At 43.9% G+C, this 26,631-nt stretch overlaps 1 protein-coding gene across 2 annotated transcripts in view; it reads left to right on the top strand.

The window, feature by feature from the left end:
- PIGF (phosphatidylinositol glycan anchor biosynthesis class F) overlaps nt 1-26,631 on the top strand; it is a 125,116-nt gene that overhangs the window by 230 nt on the left and 98,255 nt on the right. Inside the window, exon 1 of one of the 2 annotated variants that reach the window (XM_069234020.1) lies at nt 17-188. The exons of the other annotated variant lie outside the window; for it this stretch is intronic. The gene's annotated coding sequence lies outside the window, so the exon portion shown is untranslated. Of the gene's footprint in view, nt 1-16; nt 189-26,631 lie in introns of those variants that run through there. 2 annotated transcript variants of the gene reach the window in all.

Genomic DNA, 26,631 nt, shown 5'->3' with positions numbered 1-26,631 from the left:
AGGAGACGCTTTTTGCAGTCCGCTCTCTATGTCTTTGGCGCTGTAGTTTCCTGGTGTTACTGCTGAGAAGCTCTGATGGCTGCGGAGATGCAGGAAGAGCGACCGGCTCAGATAAGGCATCTCTTTTAGGCTCAGTCTATCTATCCTTTACTGTAGAGCATCGTCTGGGGTATCAACAGAAGCGACGGGTAAGGATGGGTTATGGAACATATATGAAATCTGACGTCTACGGCAACCTCTGACAAGGACACAACTACTGGCAACGCTGCCTCTTGCTGGGAAGGAGCGCTGTCGCTCAGTCTGATGTGTACAGAGCAGACAACTACTGCCACCTGTTTATGTCAGGAGCACATAAATTAGGTCCCCTTTCGCTTTGCAAAGGTTCCTACATCTGTATTCTCCCCGTTGCATCCACCTAGGTGGTTGGTGGTGGGGGGGGGTTTTCATTGGGTGTGCGTGTGGTAGAACTGGTGCTACCTCTGCCGCTCACACAGATGGCGCGCTGCTGTCTGTATCTCACGGGACTACGTGACTGCAACAGTGGTGGGGTCAGTGATTGGGGGACAGTATCAAAGACCTGGCTAAAAAGTAAAACATTCTCCAACTATTTTGTTGGTCTTTCACATATAAGTATCTGCATGTAAAATAATACACGCCTTTAATGAAAAATACATGTACGTTAAATTAATCTGTGGGAAGTGGACATTTTTACGTTATGACACCCCAGTCAGTTAATGCGATCACCGCAGATCACAGTGGGTACCAGCGTCATAGGATCGAATCTTGGTTGACGCAGTGGGGAATAGTGACTTCTGGATTTATTTATATGCTGTGAGGTCCCAGTCTGTAACAGGAAGCACTGTGCATATGTAAATCATTCTTTTAAATTTGTATTACACATAGTATTACATAGGCTGCTGCAAAATGTGGAAACAATATTTTAGTGTCTAAGATAAAAAAAAGTCCTGGGAGAAAGGACACTGGTGCTGATACAAGGACTTGGTCCAAACATCCTTAGCCCTTCTGAAAGAAAAGCTGAGCCCCTTGGAATCTGTGGTCTCCAAGTTGGTGTCTAAGATGTGGGATTATCAAGTACACAGGCCCAATTCAGCAGTTGTATCCATCTATGGTGCTCCAACGAAGATATATAATAGGCTAGAAACAGGGATGGCCTTTCCGGCTAACTTATTCAATCCAGCAACTTCTGTCACCCCTCCCAGGCCTACCCTTGTGCACCCCAAGAGGGCAGTTCCAGGATGTTACAGAAAGGGATCAACTGAGGGGCTGAACATAAAAAAAATGGTCTAGACGCCCTTGAGGGAGCTACATTTGGGGATGATCAATCTAGTGGCATACTTTCTCAACTCCCCCTCCCCCCAGAATGTTGCCCCTATGTTGTAGTTTTAACAAATGTACCCAGCTGCCGCCTGAGGTAAGGGAATCCATGGCACAATTGAAAACATAATGTTTGTTTTTGGTTGGGCAAGAAGTCTATCTTTCTCTCCACCAAGTATAATGCCATATTATTTGTGAGAAGGATAGGGTGGGTGGGATCATCAGCCAAGGATTTGAAGGGAGACTGCCTTGTAACTAACTGCAGGTATCCCCGGCTGGCACACTGCTTGTCTTTTTTTATTTGTAGACATAATGACTCAATGTCTGATGTGATCCAGCTGGTACCTCTGAGGTTTTTTTATGAGCATTTGCAGCCACTGGGGAAGTTGTTGATCCATCAGCAATCAATAATGGCAAAGGTTTCTACTGAATAGCCGCCCACTAAGACCAGCAACAGTTTCTCAGTGCTACCTGTTCTTAGATGATAATGTCTGACTGTCACCCATGGATAACTCTTTGGCAGCCTGTAGGACTATGCCCACCCCAACAAGCAGGAGGGATGTTTACCCTCTTTTAGACTGTTGTACTTGGATGGACTATTTGCTGGAACATTGCTAGGAATGAAACTAAACTGCAGGACAGGGATTAGGTGGAGTATATCTCCAAATTTGACATTGTGGTGATGCAGGAGACTTGGTCCCTTGGAGATGCTGAATAGGATGGGTTTCTGAGTTTTTCTGTTCCAGCTGCCCAGGATCCTTGTCACAGAGCTGGGGGGAGGGAATGGTTGGGGGCGTTGGTGAGACTCTTTACTGTTGCTAAGATATATCGGGCCATCCAAATTGAATGGAACCACCAGGTATTCTTTCAAATCCATTTAGTCTCTTTGTAGACAACTTCTATAACCCAGTGTGGGAACTGGGATGTCAAATTCATGCCTTGTATTTGGCCCTGTCAACTTTCATACGGAGAATGAAAGCTGTTTAAAATAATTTTTCTGTTATTGTAGAAGGGGATTTTAATGCAAAAGTTGGTGTAAGCACCACTCTTCCGAATTCCTTGAAAATAGAGATCTTAGTTGCCCAGATGGACGAGGATAGAGGGGAATAGCTCAGCTGTGAACTGATAAACACAACAGAGCTGGTGGGCAATCTCTGTAGACAGGCACCGACCTTTGTGAGTTGGGGCTCAGGCACAGTGATTGATTATGTTTTTGTGTCTAGAATCCTGAGCCTGCTCTTCCTCAGGGACGGGGTTAAGGAGATTGGGCATAGTGATAGTATTTGACCTGCTGGATTTTAGATGTTCCCACATAGTTGTGGAACCTAGGGGTATGGAGGTCAAAGACAACGGACTCAGGGTGAGCTGGGGACACACAAACATTCCACTTATCCTTTCTGCCCTGGTGAAATATATAAATTAAATAGTTCAACTGGAGACATAATCAGTTTTTATAAAGGAACACAGGTTCCTCAGATAAAAGGACTATAGATTTAAATACCACATAGAATCACAATGAAGTCTATGGAAAACCTGCAATAAACCAGTATTTTTATTCCAAATGAAAGTAAGAAAACAGTGAAGTGGGAAAATCAAAAACGTCTTGGAAACCATAAATCGTAATTGCTCAGGCATACCCCATGAGACAGAAAGCACAGCTAAAGTCACAATTTTACAGTACTCTTGCTCATGTCAACACATATTTTAATGTACTGCGTCAAAGTACTAAATGTCGACAAGGTTTCAGTGCTTTATTTGATTATTTGGATCATCATCAGGACATAAAAAATATGCCTGAGATGCACATAAGTAGTCACCGATTAAATAACCAAGACCTGTTAAAAGCAAGGGAACAAAAAAGAGAGAGAAGAAAAAAAGAAAAATGATTGAGAGAGAAAAAGGAAAAGGAATAGATTCGATATTGCTACATGTCAAAAATATAATACAAATGTGCTGCCACACCATGCATCACATGAAGTAAAATATTCGCCATGTAGGGTCTCGTGCTGTACCAACACTTGGATCAGGATGATATTGAAGCTAGTAAACCACTGAATGTGTCCTGGAACAATAAGGAATCAGGACCAATGTATATAGTCACCGGTGTCACAAAACTAGTGTGCCCAATCAGTGCTTACACAAACCAATCACTTTTTGTTCTGTGGGTACATCCATGCAAGGTTATGTGCCATGAAGCTGTGAAGTCATTCCATGTTAAGCAAACTAATCACTCAGTGAGTAGCGCAGCAGAAAGTTCTAATGGTACAACCCACCAGAATAAACTTTTGTGGGGACGTCTGTCAATTAAGAAGTTAATTCCAAATGATCGGTAATACAACCAATTATGCAGCATGCAAATTGCCAACTGACCATGGGGCAAAGCATGTTACCGGATGTTGCCATTGGAAGCAATAGAGTCTAGAAAATAGCGTGGCAAACCAATTATTGAATGCAATAAAATAGACATTTTATAACCAGTGTTACCAGCTATATCACTCACTTCAACAGCATAAGGTGTACCCATGTGCCAGCATGCAAGCAAATTATTGGCAAAGAAAGCTCTGAGCCAAAAGCAGTAACTCATTGTGCTCTTAGTTATTATAGGCCAGGGATTGCCTTTAAGTAAGAGTGGCGGCCATATTGAGGAGAATGTGATGAAAAGGTTAAGAAAACGTGGCGGCCATCTTGGAAAGGAAGTTTCCTCTATATCAGGTTAAATCAGTTACTAATTGAAATGAAATCGGTATTAGATAGCCAGATAATACCAAAAATGTCGCTCACCTAAACAATATACAAGTGTACACATGTGCCAGCATGCAAGAGAAAAGAATGCCTGGGGCCCAAAGCAGACACGCATAGTGTGCCAAGAGATTATAAACCAGGGAGTCCATTTAAGCTAGAGTGGCAGCCATTTTGAAGACAATGGAATACAAGATTTGAGAAAGCATGGCAGTCATCTTAGAGGGAGTATTTCTTCATGTCTTGAAAAAGCATACATATGAGTAAATATCGTATTAACAATTAGAACCCCTGTAATAGAGTAGGATGACAGAGCCCATGCAGAATATTTCAAAGCAAGAAATACTAAAATACAAAGGAATGCCAACAACATTAGATGGAAATAGCATAAGTGATTAGTAAGAAAAACGGGGAATAGTGTGTTTGACATCTTATAGATCTAATACTGCCACAGGCAGCTATAACCAAAAACAAGTCCCAAAAGTATATGATTGCAGAAACCCATAACATACTTACAATGAACAATTTAGAAGCTACCAACTCTTAAGTTGGTACACCATAGCAAGGTAAGTCATAACCAAAAGAGCTGACAAGTCCCACAAACACAGAGTCATTGTGTCTGGCAAGTTCATAGGCCTCAAATGAGTGCAACTCAGTCCTCCATTTTATTCAAACCAGAATGTAGACTATTGGTGCGTAGTATCCATCTTAGTTCTTCCTTGTTGAGAAGTGCACCCAAATAAGTGCCTCTCTCTGGTGGTTTGACAGTGGTGATTACCTGCCAGTGAAGGTCATTTACAGTGTGTCCTTTCTCCATAATGTGATCCTCCAATGGGGCATTAGCAACCTGACATCGTAGGCGACTGTCATGTTGATGAATGTGGATGTGCACCTTTTGTGTTGTTTGGCCAATGTAGATTTTATTGCATGGACAAAATATAGCATATACACTTATAGAATTACAATTAGAGAACTGCTTCATCTCAATTTTAATATTACCATATGCAAATTCTTTAGACTCTATTGTGAATTGGCACACTGCACAATTTCCACACTTGAAGTGTCCCACGAAGGGAGGTAAATCCCAACAATCAGTAAGAGTAGAGTTTTGGTTTTAGGTGACAAACTGGCTCTAATCAAATGATCTTTAATGTTTCTATTGCTACGGAATGCAAACAAGGGAGGTTCCAAATTCAATTCACCTGCATTAGGCACCGGCCAGTATTTAAGGATACATTTCCTTATTTGATTGGATACAGTAGAGCAGGTAGTGACACATGTTAGGCGTTCTATCCGTGCCCTATCCTTAGGGGTCAAAAGTATATCCCTTGGTCACTTCCATGCCCTCGTTAGGGCCTATCTTACTAATTTTTGGGGATAACCATTGGAGGCATAATCAATGGCATCCGTAGACCGACAAAGAATCTCTATCCTGGGTGGTTCAATAGTATATGCAAAGCCGCTTACAAGAAGCTGCAAAAGGAGCTGAGTAGTAAGCCTAGAGACGGAACAAAGGTAAAAAAGCTAAACTAGAATATAAGCTAACAAGTAAAAACTGGAGGCTCAGAAAGAGATGTGGGAGAACCTTGTTCAGGCATGCCAGACTAAGGAGACTAGGAGGTTCTGGAGCATTGTAAATAAAAGGAGCTTCACAAGCGGTACAACAGAGGGGCTGGGGTCCAACATCCCACCTGAACGTTGGCATGATCATTTTAGTCAAACTTATTCATATAGGGAGACTTTGGAGAACGTTGGGTTGTTGGCTGTTTCTCACCCCAGTTTGGGAATTGGGTTTTGCCTAGACGAGGTGATAGCAACTATCCAAGAAAGTCTGTCAAAAAGGCACCTGTCCCAAAGTTATACCGACTGGACCTTTATAAAGAAAATGTTCATCTGTTGACACCTATCATCCCATATATTTCAAATGCTGCTGTAATACACAGAATAGCTCCTTCTTGGCGATTGGCATGCATAGTTACGGTTTATAAAAAAGTGTAATAGAACTGACCCCATATGCTACAGGCCTATCTCCTTGCTGAATTCAGTGGTAGGTCCTGGGGCACATTATTCTGCGGAGAATTGAGAGTTGGGCCCAGGACAATGCCATTATGAGCCCAGTGCAGTATGGGTTTTGAGAAGGTCAAGGGACACAGGAGCAGTGTCTAAAACTGCAGCTGTTAATTGGACTTTTAAATCTTTTTAGGGCTGTTCGTCAGGGTTGTGTTTTTGGCTGCGATTTTATTCCTTTTATATATTACTGGTTTGCATTATTTCTAGACACCAAGTGTAAAGATATACCAGTTATAAATGGCAAATGCGTGCTGCCTCTGCTGTATGCCTATGACTCAGTTTTGCTTTCTCAAACTTCGAATAGCTTATGTGAGCGGTGGACATCTTTGTTAAATGCATGGATGAGCTGGACCTAGAAGTCAATATATCAAAAACGCACTATATGATGTGTGGTAAACCCCAAAGTAAACCAGATGCAGTTGCCATTAAAGGTCAATTAATTAGTTGTGTTCATGAGTTCTCTTATTTAGGAGTGACTTTCGATTGCAGGAGAAATGGGTTATCATGTATTTCTAAGCGCTTCACTTCACTTGCTGTTTTTTAATTTTCATCTAGAGTTGCCAATAAACCAGTTTTGCCCCTGCTCAAGGTGTATAAGCTAAAATCTTTAACGGGCGTAACCTATGGGGTACCCATTTGGGAGTACCGAAATAGCTTTTCTCCTCACCAGGAAATGAATTGATTCTGCAGGCGGTTGCTGGGAGATGGGCCCAGCAGCCCATGCTTTGCATTACACGAGGTACTGGGCCTAGATTATGTAGATCATATATAGTTTGCCTCTCTGCTTCCTTGGATCTCAGTTTGGGCGAACGAGCATGCAGTCCTTAATATGGAAATTATCTCTGACTGTTGGTCCTGTGACTTTGACCCTGGCTGAATTTTATTAGACAGATGTCCAACAGTCTGGGTCAACCAGAGCTATTCACTTCACCACAGCTTTTGAATAAAAGGGAGGTGGGCTGGGACAACAGTGAGTTTAAAATATTGGCTATGGCTAATAGGTAATCGAAGGAACTGGAGAAACCATCTGTGCAGGATTTTGTTATGGTTAAGGCATCAGGACTTAGAGCCTTACCAATCTTGGATTAATAATGTATGGGAGATGTCACTTGTAACTTGTAATGTATGACAGAGGTCAGGAGTTTGTTCCTCTGAACTCCTGACCTCTGTCAGGAGTTCGAGGCCCTCCTCCACCCGCAGGCTTCTCATCCCTGGTGTCTAGTGGGAGAGCTCTGCTTTCCAAGTAGGCTGCTCTTTGCCTCTCTCCTCCTTTTTCCTGCTTTCCTCTCTGTGGGCTTTCTCTTCCGTGTCTGTCACTTTTGTGCTCCTTTTGCCTTTCGCTTCTGCATTACACTCTTTCCTTGTTTTTCTCTCACCTCACTCCGCTCACTCTCTCCTCTCTCTCTCCCCCGCTGCTGCAGCCCGCCCCCTCCTCTCTCTTGCTCTGCATTCCTGCCGCTGATGCCCCCGCAGCCCTGCCCCCTTTTTTCACGCTGTTTTCTGCCCCCATTCCCGCCTCCAAGCTGTCCTCTCCTCCCCCTCCCCCTACTTAATGGCGGCCGCACCTGGACCGTGTCGAGACGGGGCTACTCACCTGAAAAGCAGGATTTCTGCAGGGACGATAGTATGACCCCGACCTCCTGGAACACCTCTCAGCACTTCCTGGTGGACACAGAAACCCCGGCAGGTGTCCAAAAAGGAAAGGGGGAGTGGAAGAGAAAGAGACAAAACACTGCCACGTGTTGCAGGTCCAGCCAGGCACCCTGTATCTTCGGGGGGCAGGTCGTTGTTGACAGAGTGATAGTAGAGTTAGTGCACTCAAATTCCTTGAAACTGGATCTCTCTTTCTGATATGGGCACAGGAGCGGTAGAAGAACACCGGACTGCTCCAGCACTTTTCTTGGATAATAATACCTGTTGGCACAATTACTAACACTGCATCACCAAAAACCCAAACTGAGTACCATAACAATAAGTACTCGACACTAGGGCTGGCTTTACAGAGATTCACTGTTGCACATTATAATTAGAACTGTGGTTGCACTTATCACGCACAAGAAAGACAAACAAGGGCATTAATTATATCACATATAACTTTCTTGCATGCATAGGGTTAAACTAAAAGGACCAAGAAATACAAATGTCCACCCTGGTTTTAAACAATTAGGGTGGCACAGTTTGGTTTGGTTTCACACTGTGTGTGAAAAACCCTTCAAAAGCAAATTCCTCAAACCTGAAACACAGGCATGAATGACACAATTTAAATCCAAGAGTTATGCTATTAGAGAAAGAAAAGTCACGTAAATGCTCTTTCAAAATTGCACTGTCACCTTTTTTAGTACTTGAGTTCAAGCAGATTTCCTGAAGCACATTTAGGCAAGTAACAAAAATAATGTAGAATGTTCAGAAATGCATTTGTCTCTTCAAGATAAGCACTCTGCCAAAATACGAGGTCTGAAATACACCAGCTGTTCTAGGAAAACACAGCGCTCAAAGAACAAACTCCCTGGAGAATACTTGTCACTTAGCTGCAGTCTTTTCCGGAGTGCTGGAGGAATGCCTGGTGTCAGCTGGTTCAGGATCGAAGAAAAGAATTGCCTCAAAAGTCCTGAATATGAGGATGACAGCAGGGGCTGGACTGCCAAATCAGATGCTGAGATCAGGAAGCAGAACAAAGCCAATCAGGGAGGCATACTTCACTCTGCTATTATAGCCAATCAGGAAAGCAGTTGAGTTTCCACATGTGGATGAGTCACCACACCCAATTAGAAGCACATGTCTACACCTGCTCACATTAGCTAACAAGCATTGATAAAACTAATTGTGTAACACAGCACATTATGTTTAATTAGAAACATGAAGGTTTAACTGATTTAACCCTAATCCCTGGGGATGCTGACAGATAACGCAGGAGGCACCTTGAGGATTCCTGACAGACCTTGCCCAGCGCCGGAACCCCTGGTTCTCACCCCCCCACCGCCGCGATACTCGACTCCGCTACAACGCCACCACCCTCCACGCGCTCAACGCCGGCCACTCATCCACCTGCCATCAAGCCACCCCGCAGCTCACCAGCACACCCTTCTCCTGCCGGAACTGCACCTTCACCAGGTTCCACGCCAGCAACCCACCCACCAAGGCAGGACGCAACTATCTCAGATGTATCGTACTCAACACCTGCTCCATCCACAAACACGCCATAGAACTCTGGAACCTACTCGACTCAGCCTCCCCAGATGTCGCCTTCCTGACCGTGACCTGGATGAAGCCCTCCTCAGTGCCCCGCCGTAGGCATCCCGGATGGCTACAAGATCACCAGTAGGAACCGCACCAACAGAACAGGAGGAGGCATCGCCATCGTCCACAGGAATACCCTCAGTATCACGACCAGCACCAAAGACACCCTCAGCACTGCTGAACACCTGTACTTACAGGTCCACACCCATCCAAACACCACCCTTCGATGGACCCTCGTTTACAGACCCCTCTGGATCCGACAGCAGTTCAGCGATTCCATCTCCGACGTCATCAGCACGCACGCCTTTGCATCCGCAGGCTACCTACTTCTCGGGGACCTGAACTTCCATCTTGAGCACACCAATGGCAACAACTCCACCACCCTGCTCGACAACCCCGGCCTCAAGCAGCTCGTCACAATACCCACCCACTCCGCAGGTCACGCGCTCGGCCCCATTTTCTCCGCCAGCAAACACGTCTCCTTCAGCCACACCACCAAACTCCACTGGACCGACCACCGCTGCATCCGCTTCTCCTTCGAGAAACCCACAACACACCATCACCCGCAGCAGATTCCCCACCGCAGACAGAGGAAGGTCACCGAAGACCAGCTGATCACCACCCTGTCCCGAAACCCACCTATTAACACCACCGATACCGACACAGCAGCCGGTAACCTCAGGCAATGGATTGACGACTGTGCCAACACTCTCGCCCCGATCAAGAAACCTTCTAACAGCCGCACTGACTAAAAGGCTTTCTGGTTCACCGCTGACCTCCAAGAATCCAAGAAAACATGCCGAAGGCTCGAGAAAAAGTGGCACCAAGAACAGACACCGGACAACCACACAGCCTTCAAGATCACCTTCCGCAGACACCACCAACTCATAAGAACCTCCAAAAGAACCGCCTTCAAAGAACGCATCGACAAAAACACACACAGCTACAAGGAGCTCTTCAACATTGTGAAGGAACTCTCCAACCCCGGCGCCAACTTCAACGACATCTGGCCATCACAAGACCTCTGTGACTCCCTAGCCACCTTCTTCGACCGCAAGATCGCAGCTGTCCATGACAGCTTCAATACCCAGACCCCCCGTCAACCACCAACACCACAGACTCACCGCCCCCCAGCCACACCAGCCTCCTGCTCTCCTGTACCCATGTAAACGACGACGACCCCATCAAAATCATGAATACCATCCACTCCGGCTCACCATCCGACCCCTGCCCTCACCACATCTTCAACAAAGCAAGCTCTCTCATCGCACCACAACTCTGGACGATCATCAACAGTTCCTTCGAGACCACCACATACCCGGAGAGCTGGAAACACGCTGAGATCAAAGCCCTCACAAGAAACCCAAGGTGGACCCAAAGGACCTCAAGAACGTCCGGCCCATCTCCCTGCTCCCCTTCCCGGCAAAAGTCATCGAGAAAATTGTCAACAAACAACTGACCCGCTTCCTTGAGGAGAACAACACTCTGGACCTGTACCAATCCAGATTCAGCAGCAACCACAGCACCGAAACAGCCCTCATCGCCGCTACCGATGATATCAGAACCATACTTGACAACGGCGAAACCGCAGCCCTCATCCTCCTGGACCTCTCGGCCGCGTTTGACACTGCCTGCCACCACACCCTATGCACACGCCTCAACGACGCAGGGATCTGCAAAGAGCCCTGGACTGGATCACCTCCTTCCTCACCGGCAGAACCCAGAGAGTCCGCCTCCCTCCATTCCGCTCTGAATCCACCAAAATCATCTGCGGCATACCTCAGGGATCATCCGTCAGGCCGACCCTCTTTAACGTCTACATGGCTCCGCTCGCAAACATTGTGCGATCTCACAACCTCAACATCGTCTCATATGCCGATGACACCCAGCCGATCCTCTCACTCACAAAGGACTGGGCCACTGCCAAAACCAATCTCCACGAAGGAATGAAGGCCATCGCCAAATGAATAAAGAACAGCTGCCTGAAACTGAATTCTGACAAAACTGAGGTCCTCATTCTCGGCTTCATCCCCTCCGCCTGGGACGACTCCTAGTGGCCTGCCACACTCTGAACCGCACCGACACCCACCGACCACGCACGTAACCTGGGATTCATCCTGGACTCATCACTATCAATGACCCAGCAAGTCAACACTGTCTCCTCCTCCTGCTTCAACACCCTCTGCGTGCTTCGGAAGATCTACAAATGGATCCCCACTGGAACCAGAAGGACGGTCACCCAAGCCCTCATAAGCAGCAGACTGAACTATGGCAATGCCCTCTATGCAGGAACCACGACCAAGCTCCAGAAAAGACTGCAACGCATACAGAACGCCTCTGCACGCCTCATCCTGGACATCCCCCGCCACAGCCACATCACAGCCTACCTGAGAGACCTGCACTGGCTCCGTGTCAACAATAGAATAACGTTCAAACTCCTCACCCACGCTCACAAGGCACTGCACAACACCGGACCAGAATACCTCAACAGACAGCTCTCCTTCTACACCCCGACCCAACAGCTTCGCTCCGTTGACCTTGCCCTCACCACCGTCCCACACATCCACAGAATGACAGCCGGTGGCAGATCGTTCTCCCACCTTGCTGCCAAGATGTGGAACACTCTTCCCGCCCACCTGCGACAGACACAGGACCTACTTACCTTCAGGAGACACCTCAAGACTTGGCTGTTCAAGCAGTAGCAGCCCCCCTCAGCGCCTTGAGACCCTCACGGGTGAGTAGTGCGCTTTACAAATGCTTTGATTGATTGATAACTAGATTTTGGTTGGGCACTATTAGGTGTAATCTTTGTCTCCCATTAGGACAGTTTGATCCGAATAGTATCTCTGCGTGACCTTGTGATAATATTCCCCCTCAGGCTTTGCTGCATTTTACTTTATTCTGCAAATTTTATGAACCTTTTAGGTGAAGATTTTTTATTACTTATTTTTAAAAAGCTGGGATTTTTTACAGTGCAGGCCGGCCTTTTATTTTCTTCGTATGGCAGTAGATGCTGCTGGGTGCCTTGCAGTCGGGACTGTCTTCAAAAACGCAATAATTATTTACTGTAATTTAATTGCATATTTTAAGTGATGATTTTTTTTCTTTTATGGTTATCTTTTAAATAACTGAAAAAAAGAAAGCTACTGCTAAGTGCTTGCAAAATAAATATGCAGACTGTACCTGGTGAAAACATTTTTGTAAAGGGTCCATTAAAGAATACACTTCAGAGGAAAGCTGGTAACATCTTTGCATTATCTCTCAAAAAAAATAAATCTTTGCCTCCATGAAACTTCGACTGATTCTATCAGTTAAAGCCTATACCGGTTCCCAAGCAATTTATAGGATTGGTGATTTAACTGCACACATTACACTTCGTTTTGTTAGCACGCAACCTGGCTAGAATGCTTGTTACTTCTTGAGCTCTCCGTACAGCCCTCGGCTTCACCGCATAGGATCTCTCTCTACGTCACTTTCAGCCAGAGGAACCTGAAGATCAGCATTAACAGGGATTAGATGTGATTTAACGACCAGAGCTAGTAACTTAAAAACTGAAGAACCAGGTCCGAATCCCGCCTGAACATCCTGTGATTATGAGCAAATTACTTAATCTTGATGTGCCTTTAAAAATAATCTGACCTAGTGTGATGTAACCTGGTGCTCATGTTAAGCGCACAAATGCCCCTTGTCTGAGTTTGCGCTACAGAAAACTGCACACAAAAAACTACAAGGACGATTGTTAGATGGAGATGCAAAATTATTTACAATGTAATGCATTTTTTCCTTACTTAGCTACTGATCCTTCTTTTAATTGTGACACGCGAATTAAAGTTGTACACTTTTTGTGCCTTGTTACTTAGGGAAATGAGGAACCTTACATGTACATGGTAGCGCCTTTAGTTTACATTGTGATTGTATGCTTGCATCAATTATGTCTTCAGTTTATTCACATAAAGAGGGTGTACTGTATACATAAGCCATTTAGACACTAGTATTCTCTTTTGTAATGTAGAAATAACATTCTTTTGCGGTGATATTACTAGGAAAACAATAAAAACTAAAGTGTACTCTGGAGCTCTCCTGAAAAACACGAATAGGTCTGGGTTGGTGTGAACATTGTGGCACGGCACAGTCACATCTGTCTTAGTTCATTGTTTTTTTCTTGATGACCTTTACCCTGCGAGTTTGAAGACTCCAGAAGCATGACATACTGTTACACAGGTTACTAAAAACGCAAGTCCCTTTTGTGCCTCACAGAGGAGACGTCTGCTTCAAGCTTAATTGATAATGTATTTAAGCATGTGATAACGCGTCCCTTTATGATAATTTATTACACATCAGGACTCGTTTTAGGCCAATTAATCTTTTGACCCAGTTGAGAGACACCTTAGGACGAGATAGCTAATCAATGTATCAATCAATGCGTCAATAATGTCATCAATATTTATCACGACAATACACTTCACTTTAGTCAAAGTCATTAATCAATTCCAGATTCTACCATGAACTTGCAGCCATGAATAACCACACCAGTTTAGTAGAATTTTATAAGTTTTATTCCCTATTAATTACAATCTAAAAACAGATGCGTTAATCTCAACACCAAGAAACATAATAGCATAGTCACGATATGGCAACTTTGGTAAGATTTCATTAAAGCGAGAATCACAAACATCAGAACATAACACGGCGTGAACGTAGATCAAATTTAGCAGTGTGTCAATAACGCGTCAGTTCAACAAAGCATAGTCTCGGTCGTTTGTCTATTTGCATCATTTTAGTGAACACCTGTCCTAATCACTGATTAGCATTAGCATGTTGGGCTTCATGCAAAACGATTTAGAACACCAGTTTGGAAAACATCTAACTATGGTTTCTGTCAAAAATAAGCAGTTGGTACCTAGAAAGGTAAAGCAAACAGACAAATCACAATTGCATTGTCATAATTACCCTCCAATTTTAGGTCAGCGCACAGGTTCAGTCTTTGTCTTCAGGACATCAGTCAAATTGGCATCAGTCAGAACTCAGCTCCGGGGCAAAGGGCACTTCCCTCATAAGGAGGTAAAGTGTAATATGGACAAGTCTAAGGACGAGGATGCTTTTAAGTAAACCAACAAGTCACCAAACAGAGTGACAAAGTTTCTGGATAAAATCAATAGTATTCCCTACCTAATTCCCTGACTCCTTGTGTCATGGGTTTTTATCCCTTTTCCATTGTACATTCCCCCAAAATTCTATTGGACATTTGTTATACCCCACTATCTTTAACCTATCAGAAAATACATTAGGTCACCTAACTCTTCACCCCATATTATTTTACAAGTCTTTGATTGGTCTCCATAATTGACGTCTTCAGAGGTGGCACGTCCGGTATGATTTCATCTTTCTGTAATTCTTTGCACATCTTTTGGTCAGTAGCTCCATTGTCTTCACCGGTTTGAATGACCTTGTACATTGCATTAATCTACACTGTTTCATTTTGTTTTTAACATTTATTCTGCAAAGAAGAAAAGGTTATGAGAACGGATCTAACATGGTTACATTCGTCTTTTAGTTTGAAGAAGAAAAAATAATAAGGTTGTGTCCTTTTGTGAGTCGGCATACTGCAAATTAGAAAAATACATTTAATATGAGAGCCAAGCAGCTAAACTTCGGCTCATGCTAACTTAAAGCCTATAAGGATTTTAGCACAGATTCAATAACGCAATCATTAGTACAAACATGTTTAAACACAATATAAACATTTTAGTCATCATTATTAGTCTACATATACATTGGCGGCCACTCCCCGTGGTCACATTTCAGGTATATGTTTAAGCAAAATTATGATTATCATACATTAATTCATAAACATTTCATGTTAATATAGATTGTATAAGCTACGCTCTCTCAGTCCCTCCTCTGATGACGTTCGTCATCACACAAACCTTTCCCTTGACCCTTTACTTTAATTTTTCACTTTACGCATAATGCACATTTCAACATCTTGTCCCTTGTGTGAACGCTACCAAATTTCATTAAACATTTTCTCCCTTTCACTTTCTTCATTCCTTTTACTCCTCATTGTCCAATCTCTTTTTATTTTGTCATTGATTTTGCATGCTCCCCATAATCCTAAAAGACAGGCCAGAACAATTAATAGACCCCCTAATATTTTTGCAAGAACCCCATTCCAAATATTGCTAAACCAGCTCCCCACTCTGGCAATTCCTTTTCCTAATTTCTCCCACACTCCAGGTTCCTTCACATCCTTCAGATCTGCACTATCTTTAGTTAGGTTAGTCAGCATACCTCTAATCTTTTTACTATTCTCAGGTATATATGAGCAACAATGACGCTCGTTGAGCATCTTGCAGACTCTGCTGCTCTTTGCTAAAAGAATGTCTAAAGCAAGCTGATTTTGAAGAGTCATAGCTCTTTCCGCAGCAAGTTCAGTATCCATCAAGAGTATAGCCCCTGTAAAATTTGTCAACATGTTATCCACAATAGTAGACAACTTATGAATCTTTATGGAGTTTAAGATAACCCCTACTGAAGGAATTATGGCTCCAAATATGTCACCAACGACAGCAGACGCTGTCTCTCGTTTTTGTCTAGCATGTTGTAATTCAGACGTTTTGGGTATTTGCTTCAAGTCATCAATCTGGTAAATCTTTGGGAAAACTATTCCCAAATAACATGTCCCATACCATCCCTTAGGGAGACAGTAATAAGCATTAAGTCCACAGATATAATAGATTCCAGGGATTGCTGGATTCTGTCCATTTAACATGAATGTCCATTTACTCTGAAACAAAAACACATGCCTGCATTCACTCGTTCCCACAAATAAAGTGTCATGTTCAGATTTCGGCCTATATATACAAAGCCTTCCTACATGTAATGCATCTATAGCTAGTTTGCCTTGCGTCTTTATTGCGGTGTAAGCATAATCATTTGCATAAGTCCGTTTCTCTAGCCCCTTTTCTAATCGCTCTTTTAAAGCTTTGCGTCTATCATCAGTGTGATCTAAGAAGCTTTTCTCTACAGGTGTCAATAAGCAAGTCAAATTATTGCGGTGTGCATAAGCTGTCCCAAATGTAAGCGTTGGTTCAAAGAAACCTCTAACTAATTTTATGCTATGCTCCTTATTCAGAAACTCAATCACTGGCACAAAGGAAAACACCACATTCAGATTTGAATAAAAATATTGCACATGCTCCTGATTATAGAATCTTGTTAATAGCAAGCTACAACTTATCCCCTATGTTAAAGGAAGACTATGATAGGTGACCCCTTCTTGCACTGATGAAGGAATCTTTGTGCACACATAACAGTTTTTTGCATCCATGGTTCTCAACGTACTCATTCAGCAAGCGATAGAAGACATTAGTGGAAAGTTCCCCTTTTGAGTTAGTTCCCTCATGCAAGTGTTTTGCATCCTGCTCAAACGTTTCCCACGGTGTTAGTGTTGTAGTCTCAGGTTTTGAAGCATTGTTAGTCACTTTTTTATCCAACCACAGCATTCCCACAATCACACCTACAATTATTATTGCACACACAATACCTATTATAAGACTCAACCAACCACACACTTTACCCTTTTTGTTACTACCTCTATTATAAGCCATGTCTGTAAAGAATCAAATAGCAGAACAATAATCAATTTGAGGACGATACAAAACTCTTTTTTTTTTTTCTTCTTGATGCAAAAGTCTCTTTCTCTCTGCGTATATTTACAGCGTTTCACTCACTCCAGGACCCTTTTGTCAAATCAGGTTAGCAGCTTGTCATATTCGGGTTTTCAAAGTCAAATCATGTTATCAGTGTCCCATCTGGTAGTTCATAAGTCTCTCTCTCTCAGCTTCTCAGTTTTCAAATTCAAATTTTTGTTTTAACAAAGTCTCTTTCTTTTATTGATTTCAAGTACTGTAGTATTGGCCTGGCACTTCTCGATCAAAACAGAATGCTAAGAATTCTTGTTGCCATTCAGATGTTGTTGCAAATGCCCATTCAGGACCTGCATACCTTCTATTTGCGGTTCTTTTCCTTTTCAGTCTGCGTTCGCCTTGCGATTCTCCTTTACTCAGCTCAGCTCTTCTGTTCTTGTGGTATTGGTTTCTTCTGTTATTGTTTCACCTGGTACGACCTTTTCTTTCGCAGCCTGCTTCTCTGGCCAATTATCTCCCTAATGCGTCTTTTTCCTGCTTGACTTTTCAGGACGCTGAACAGCACCCTCCTCTTGTGCTATGGTGTTTTCTCTTGATGGACCTGCAACTGGCTCAGGGAATGCTGGTGTACTTTGATCTTTCTCTACTATTTTCCCTTCTTCTTCTTCTTCTGGATCTGTAACGGGTTCAAGCTCTAACCCGTATCCATCTGCTTCTGGGAGAACCTCTCCTTGATTTAGTTCTCCTGCTGCCTCTACTGAGATAGGCACATTGTCACCTCTCTCGAACTCGTTTACTGTTTGAGGGACTAAGCTGTTCTCAGTAGACTCTCCTGCAGTCTCAGTTCCCTCTTGGCTATTTTCAGGCCCTGAGACTTCCCTCTCTGGAACTGTTGAGTCGGAAACTTCAAGTTCCTCATCAGTTGGACACGTTACCTTCTTTGTGTGACTGGCATGTATTCAATTTGGAACGCCTGCACATTTCACAGCAGTGGTTGTTGTCAATATGACTTGATATGGCCCCTTCCAGTGCGGCTCCGAACACAACTTTATCACATGCTTCTTGACAACCTCCCAGTCTACGGCTTGCAGGGTGTGACCTGGATCACTGATCGGTGGCAATGTGTTAGCTTCCACCTGGTGAGAAAAAGAGCGAACCACATCATCCAAACCTTTGCAGTAGTCCAACACCATATCATCCCTGATATTCACAAGAGCATTTGCAGGTACTGCGGGCAGCCTCATAGCTCTACCCATAAGGATCTCGTGGGGTGATAGTCCTGTCTTCTTATCAGGGGTGTTCCTCATCGACATCAGCACTAAGGGCAATGCATCTGGCCATTTCATATTGGTAGCTGCGCACATCGTCGCCATTCTCGACTTCAAGGTACCATTCATTTGTTCTACTAGTCCTGATGCTTCAGGGGGGTAGCTACAATGCAGCTTCTGTTCAATGTCTAATGCGGCACACAAGAGCTTAATCACCTCATTGTCGAAGTGTCTTCCCCTATCTGATTCTATAGAGACCGCAAACCCGAACCTGGGTATTAGTTCCCTAAGCAGCAGCTTTGCAACCATGAGACTGTCATTTCTACATGTGGGGTAACCTTCAATCCAGTGGCTGAAAACACACACAATCACCAACACGTACTTCAGTCCTCCACAAACAGGCATTTCAATGAAATCCATTTGCATCTTGCTAAATGGACTGCCAGCTCTCCCTATGTGGCTCAGAGTTACCACAGTCCCTTTTCCGGCATTCATCTGATGACAGATGATGCACCTGTGACAAGTAACCTCTGCGGCATGTCTGAATTTTGGGTTAAACCAGTCAATCTTGAATGACCTGATCATTGCATCTCTCCCAAGATGTGCCTGTCCATGGTAAAGCCTCGCAATTGTGACAGAAGACTGTTTGTCAAAACCAGTTTCCCCTCCTCTGAGACCCATAAGTCATCAGCTCTTTGTACACATTGCATTCGCTGCCAGGAGCGTTTTTCCTCTTTGCTAGCACGACCCTGTAGTGTTTTCAGCTCATCTATTGTATCAACCACCTTTAATGCATGGTTCAAACATGTGCCATTTTCGGTTTGCGGTAACAATTCCCACTGATCCTTGAACGATATACAGTTCAATGCGCAAAATCTTGTGACTTGATCTGCATAGCCATTTCCCATGGACACCAAGTCTTGTGACTTAACACGAGCATTGCATTTCACCACGGCAATTACAGGAGGTAACTGAATCGCACGTAACAAATCCTTCATTTGTTCACCATTTTTCACATGAGAACCAGAAGAGGTCATGAAACCTCTCTGTGACCACAATTGGCCAAAATCATGTACAATTCCAAATCCATATCTGCTGTCAGTATAGATAGTGACTCTCAGATTTTCAGCTGTGTGGCATGCCTTAGTAAGGGCAATTAGCTCTGCCACTTGTGCGGAATACACTCTCTCGAGCCAGGAAGCTTCAATGATACCAGCTATGGTACATACAGCGTAACCGTCTCTCAGTATTCCGACTGAGTCTCTCAAACAGGATCCATCAACAAACATAATGCAGTCATTTTCTTTTAACTGTGTATCTTGAATATCAGGTCGGGGCTTGGTACATAGTTCTGTTACCTCAAGACAGTCTTGCGCCACTTCCTCTTCATTATTAATCTCGGTACTCTCAACAGGAAGTAGAGTTGCCGGGTTTAATACAGTACATCGCTTCAGTGAAACATTAGGCGACCCCAATATAATTGTCTCTTATCTGGTAAGTGGGGCATTTGTCATGTGCTGAGTTTTGGTTTGAGTCAACAAAATGTAAACTGAATGTGGAACCATTACTGTCAAGGGATGTCCCATCAATATGCCTTCACACTGCGTGAGGCTTTGACCAACTGCTGCAACTGCACGCAAACAACCCGGTAAGGCTGCTGCGACAGGGTCCAAGGTAGCTGAAAAATATGCTACAGGGCGATTTGCACCTCCATGGACCTGTGTTAAGACAGACAAAGAACAAGCATCACGTTCATGACAAAACAATAGAAAAGGTTTTGTGTAATCAGGCATACCCAAAGCTGGTGCCCTGCACATGCACTCTCTCAATTCCATGAATGACTCAAGCTCCTCTTTGGATAGGGTTATGGTGTATGGTTCATCCTTAATCTCTTTGCTTGTCAGCTTTATCAAGGGTTTTGAGATAATTGAGAAGTTGGGTATCCACTGGCGACAGTAGCCCACCATTCCCAAAAACATCCTGACATCTCTCTTTGTTGTCGGGGGGTTCATTTGCAAAATAGCTGTCACCCTTTCCTTTGATATTCTTCTGGACCCTCTCTCAATCAAGAGTCCTAAGTATTTCACCTCTTTCTGACAGTACTGCAGCTTCTTTGGTGACACTTTATGTCCGTTCTTTCCCAAATGATTCAATAAGGCAATTGTGTCATATTTACAGTCATCTTTTGTCCTGGACGCAATCAGCAAGTCATCAATGTACTGTACTAGAGTTGAATTGAAAGACAGTACTAAGGATTCTAAATCCTTTTTCAATATCTGATTGAAGATGGACGGTGACTCTGCAAACCCTCTAGGGATTCTGCACCAACTGTACACCTTGTCCAGGAATTTGAAACTGAATAAAAACTGGCTGTCCTCATGAAGAGGCATTGAGAAGAAAGCTTGTGACAAGTCTACAACAGTAAACCATTCAGCAACACACGGAACCTGAAACATGAGTACTGCTGGATTTGGCGCTATAGGACAACTTTTTACCACAATCTTGTTTATCTTTCTCAGGTCCTGCACAATTCGAACCTTCCCATAAGGCTTTTTCAGACCCCTTATCGGTGAATTACATGGGCTGCTCAATACCTCCTTCAGGACTCCTTGTTTTACAAAGTCTGCAATTATTTGCGACACCTGAATAAGGACATCCTGTGCCATATGGTACTGTGGCACCTGGGGAAACACTGCATTTGGCTTCACTTGTACTTTAACTGGTTCCACTCCTTTTATCAGTCCCACTTCCTTTCCTGTCAAATCCCACACCTTCTCCATCACCGTTCCATGTAACTCGGCTGGTAAGTCAGTCACTGTAAGCATTGGGAATAATGTTATCAAAGGGTAATCTTCAGTCGCGGTTTCTGTCTCTAACTCTGAGAACTGACCATCATCCCCTTCATCATCACTGTTTGTCTGCACCTCAATTCCATCATTGGAACAGGTAATCAAGCATTTAGTTTTGCACAGTAAATCTCTTCCCAGTAGGGATACCAAACTTGAATCACAGACTATAAATTTATGCAGTCTCTGGAAGTTGCCAATCTCAACTTGCACTGGATCTGTAATTGGATTTGTCAAGTACTGGTTTGCTACTCCGACCACTCTTATGGTACGCGCCGAAAGTGGCAATTTCAGAACCTCTGCACTCCTGACTGTGGAGCGTGTAGCTCCAGTGTCAACCAAGAATGAAACCTTGTGACCCATTACCTTTTCCTCTACATAGGGTCCCCTCTGATCTACTTCTAAGGACGCTGCAAGCCTGCACTCTTCAGTGTCTGAACTGTCATCCGACCATTCTTCATTTATTCCATCTTCACCACGCAATGGGAATTGCTGTACTGTGTTATTTTGACTCATCACTTGACCTGTGACCTTCTGAGGAAGCATCACCTGTTGCTGCCCCATTGGAGCCATTGGTAGTTGCATTTGCTGTCTAGGTACCATGGGAACCTGCTGTTGTACTTGCTGCATTTGTGCTGGTTGAACACGCAGCATTTGCATTTGCTGCATGGGCTGTAACCCTTGCATCTGAACATTGTTATTTTGAAAGTTTGGGTTTTGATTTCTCAACTTTGGACCTCTCATATTTTGCAATGTACCAACATTAGTGCTTTGTTGAACGACACCATCATGCACCACATTTGGGCATTCCCGCTTCCAGTGCCCCACGCCCCCGCACGCGTGACATGGTGACATCTTTTTCATCCCTTGCACATCATTTTGAGCCACCACAGTATTCAAATCTGGACCGCGATTCACAAAACCTCGACCTCTCGGTTGTGCCTGAAACACGCCATTCCCTTGCGGTTGCTGCTGGATCATCTGCTGGATTCCATTTCCCTGCATACCTGCCTGTGCAGCCCTTATCTGCATCACCATCACTTTCTCCTTCAACTTTTTCTGCTTCAGCTCAATCTCATCACTACAGTATTTCGCATACTGCAACACCTCATCAATCGGCCTCGCTTGCCAACAGATCAAATGATTCTTAATCATCTGGCTAACCTCTGGTCTCAGTCCTTCAACAAATCTGAACACGAGATGGTTCATGTCTTTCGGCTCAATGGTCTCAGTACCACTGTAATGTTTGAATGCCTTCAACAACCTCTCATAGTAAGCATGTATTGATTCCTTAACCTCCTGTGAGGTCCGGTCGATTTTCTGCCAATCAGTCACTTTCGGCGACACTTTCTGCTTCAAAAACTCAATCACCTTGTGATAATACTTCATCACTTCCTCAGACGGTGCTCCAGTCACCTTATCCCTTGCCGGCTCCTGTGTCAGCCAGTCTACCCCTCTTTTGCACTCAAGCCAAAGTCGGGCGGAAAAATGATCTCAAACAAGGTATTCAAGTCTTCCCAGAGACACTTCGGAAGCTTCACAAACCTATCTGTTTGTTGATACCATTCTATCGGCTTCTCCCTTAACCTGGGATAATCGTTTGTGAAGGATAAGATGTCTCCCCTGGACCTCGGTACATGAATTAGAACCCCACCAGCTGTTTTTCTCATTGGTAGCATCTTTACTGATTCCGTATCTGGTGAAGTTTTAGCTTTACTCGATCCCGGACTGTCACTTTTCTCCTTATCTCTTTTCTTTGCCCATCTGCCTTCCCACTTTTCTACCGCTCCCCAGATTTGGGCACTTTGCAGTATTTCCTTTAAATGCGCTTTCATTCCGGCAGACCTCATATGCTCGAAGTCTTTTGAATCAAAGTCTAACCTGTAACTTCTTTTTAAATGTTTAGTATTCTCAATATCAATATTGTATTTGTCTGCCAGGTTCGCTAATTTCTGATGTACCTTACCTACTTCTTTAGTAATCTTAGGGCACAGATATCTCAATTCTGCTTCTGTGTATGACTCTAATCTGTTTACCCCCATTGTTCCGTCCACTAGTTCAGCAGCTTCCACACCAAGTCTCACAAAGTTCAGGTACTCATCTCTCCCCAATCTTTCCGGTTCCACTGCAGTTACTGTAGTCTTTTGTGAAGCATAGGTATTCTCTAACCACTCATTCAACTGTTGTACCGTAAAACCTTGCAGTGAAATGTTCCCTGCATGCATCATTGGCGACTGTTAAGCATTCGTACTTATTGTTTGTGGGGTTAGCACACCTAGCCCTGCCTGTCTCATTGCCTCCAATGGTGTTTCAACTGGGCTAAGGTCTTACAAAGACCTCGGTTTTTCAACCGCTTGTTCTCCTGGGGCCATTAACTGGGGTGTTCCTATGGACCCTCCTCTTATTACATCTTGGGTCATTACTCCCTGATCACACATACCAGGCTTACCTTGTGCATATAATGGCACCGGTGGACCAACAGTAATTGGCAATGATATGGCAGCTAGTGTCTGACCTGGTCCCAAGCCTCGTGGAGCAGCGACTCCAAAGGTCTGATCCAGTGAAGCCGGGGCAGGTATTAATGGAGGTCCTGCTGCTGGATTATATCCCGGTATCAGTTGTGGCTGCGGCTGGAACAGCAATTGCGGAGTTGACTCAATCTGCACTAACCTTGATTTTGTATATATCGGGTCTGGCAGCACTATCAGGTTTGTAGTAGTCTCTAGTACTGGGACGTCTGGATAGATTCTCTGTATCTGCAGTGGAGGTTGCAACTGTATCTGCATGTCTGGCGCAGTGGGTACACTGACACCATTCTGTATCGAACCCGTATCACTAGTCTGTACTGTATCAGTAACTCCCTTCTCCCGCGTCTGGTTCCCAGGACCCGCACTAGTGCTCGGGACATTGTCGCTTACAGCATAAGGTAGTGGGCGATCATGTAATATCTGATTTAGAAATTCTTCGTTATCTGAATCATCTTCTTCTTCCCAAGATCTCTTAGTTTCTTTAGGCTTCCTAGAGTCCTTGTCTGTTTTACATGTGGCTTTCTTTCCCTGTGCCTCATCTCCCTGTGTTATTGCCAAGAACAATTTTAATCCATCAACTATTCCCCGTCTCCACATTTTGCTCTCATTATCCCATCTAGCTTCCGCTAAAGTCTTTTCTGCCCTTTTTATTCTTCTTTGGAATTTTTCTTGTCTGTTTAATAGCCATTAAATCCCAAATTGCTAAAGCCTCATATTGAGCTGGCCTCCGAGGTGGCTTCTGTACGCTTAACATCCACCTTAAATTCTCTAGAACTCTCGTATTGAACGTCCCGTGTTCTGGGAACGCCAAACATCCCTCTTTTTCTGTCAGTTTACGCCACTGTTTCATCCATAAACAAGGCGAGACACCCTTTTTCCTCCATGACAATGTAAGCTGGAGTTCCCTCAGGCGGTGTAGGCTCCCCTTCACTCGCCATAATGTATGTGTCTCCTTTCAGAGCACTCTTAAAAGCTTTAACAAAATTCATCTTTACGTCTTGCTTTTGTGTGTATTTAATCAAGAAGTGACTTTAATTCCCAGGACACTCTTCACCCACCTTCTCAACCTATTGCCTCTCACGTACGGCGGCCAATCCGTGCGCGACCCCTCTCGACAACTGACCTATCTCAGCGAGGCACCACTGACGTCACACTCACACACTGCAGCTGACAAAGTCTTGCGGCTCATCCGCCCCTCACTGGATTCACACCAAACTAAAGCAAAAATTAATGCGAGCACCTTAACAACAACAACACAAATTTGCCGGTTTACTACAGGAAGGGTAACACATTCGATTCCGAATTTTACAGAGATTTCACTTTAAGCCTTGGCCGCTACTCTCTCCTTCTCAGTTCACGCACCCGCAAATCCTACTCTCGACTTGTCAATGGTTTGTTCTAGTGCACTTTAGAACTTGCCAAATCTCCATCGAAGGTTTCACGCATACAATTTTGACTCAAACTCGACTTGTCAACCACGCCCAATTGACCTATTTTAAACCGCACAAATTACAGCTTAAACCCAAGTGTCTCCTACACTTGTAAATATACTCCGGAGTCTTAGACCACGACGGGTCCGTACATGAACAACCAACCACGTGGATAATTTTGAGCACAAAGCGCCACACTCATATGAAGTACGCCGACTTCCCTACTCTCATACTGCAGAGAACGTCCACTCCTACAAAAACAACATTTACCTGGCCTAGATACACACAAACCTCACAAATCACCTGCAAGATGCATAAGCTGAGCAAGCGCAAATTCTACAGCACGCATGCTATGACGTCGAGAACATTCCCAACTCACTTAGGCAGGCTCCGAGATCCCGGGAAAGTCATGGTTAATTTAGAAACACATCATACCTCCAATTTGCATTGTCTCAGAAAAACAGTCTAAACAATAATTCTCCGTCCTAGGGCCCCAAAGGGCCAAACCGTCGCTCTGCTACCAGAACTGATAACGCGTCCCTTTATGATAATTTATTACACATCAGGACTCGTTTTAGGCCAATGAATCTTTTGACCCAGTTGAGAGACACCTTAGGACGAGATAGCTAATCAATATATCAATCAATACGTCAATAATGTCATCAATATTTATCACAACAATACTCTTCACTTTAGTCAAAGTCATTAATCAATTCCAGATTCTACCATGAACTTGCAGCCATGAATAACCACACCGGTTTAGTAGAATTTTATATGTTTTATTCCCTATTAATTACAATCTAAAAGCAGATGCCTTAATCTCAACACCAGGAAACATAATAGCATAGTCACGATATGGCAACTTTGGTAAGATTTCATTAAAGCGAGAATCACAAACATCAGAACATAACACGGCGTGAACATAGATCAAATTTAGAAGAGTGTCAATAACGCGTCAGTTCAACAAAGCATGGTCTCGTCGTTTGTCTATTTGCATCATTTTAGTGAACACCTGTCCTAATCACTGATTAGCATTAGCATGTTGGGCGTCATGCAAAACGATTTAGAACACCAATTTGGAAAACATCTAACTATGGTCTCTATCAAAAATAAGCAGTTGGTACCTAGAAAGGAAAAGCAAACAGACAAATCACAATTGCATTGTCATAATTACCCTCCAATTTTAGGTCAGCGCACAGGTTCAGTCTTCGTCTTCAGGACATCAGTCAAATCGGCATCAGTCAGAACTCAGCTCCGGGGCAAAGGGCACTTCCCTCATAAAGAGGTAAAGTGTAATATGGACAAGTCTAAGGAGGAGGATGGTTTTAAGTAAACCAACAAGTCACCAAACAGAGTGACAAAGTTTCTGGATAAAATCAATAGTATTCCCTACCTAATTCCCTGACTCCTTGTGTCATGGGTTTTTATCCCTTTTCCATTGTACATTCCCCCAAAATTCTATTGGACATTTGTTATACCCCACTATCTTTAACCTATCAGAAAATACATTAGGTCACCTAACTCTTCAC

The sequence above is a fragment of the Pleurodeles waltl genome, chromosome 5 (assembly GCF_031143425.1).
Source record: "Pleurodeles waltl isolate 20211129_DDA chromosome 5, aPleWal1.hap1.20221129, whole genome shotgun sequence".
NCBI classification, from domain to species: Eukaryota; Metazoa; Chordata; class Amphibia; order Caudata; family Salamandridae; genus Pleurodeles; species Pleurodeles waltl.
This window is presented reverse-complemented; position numbering and strand designations above follow the sequence as displayed.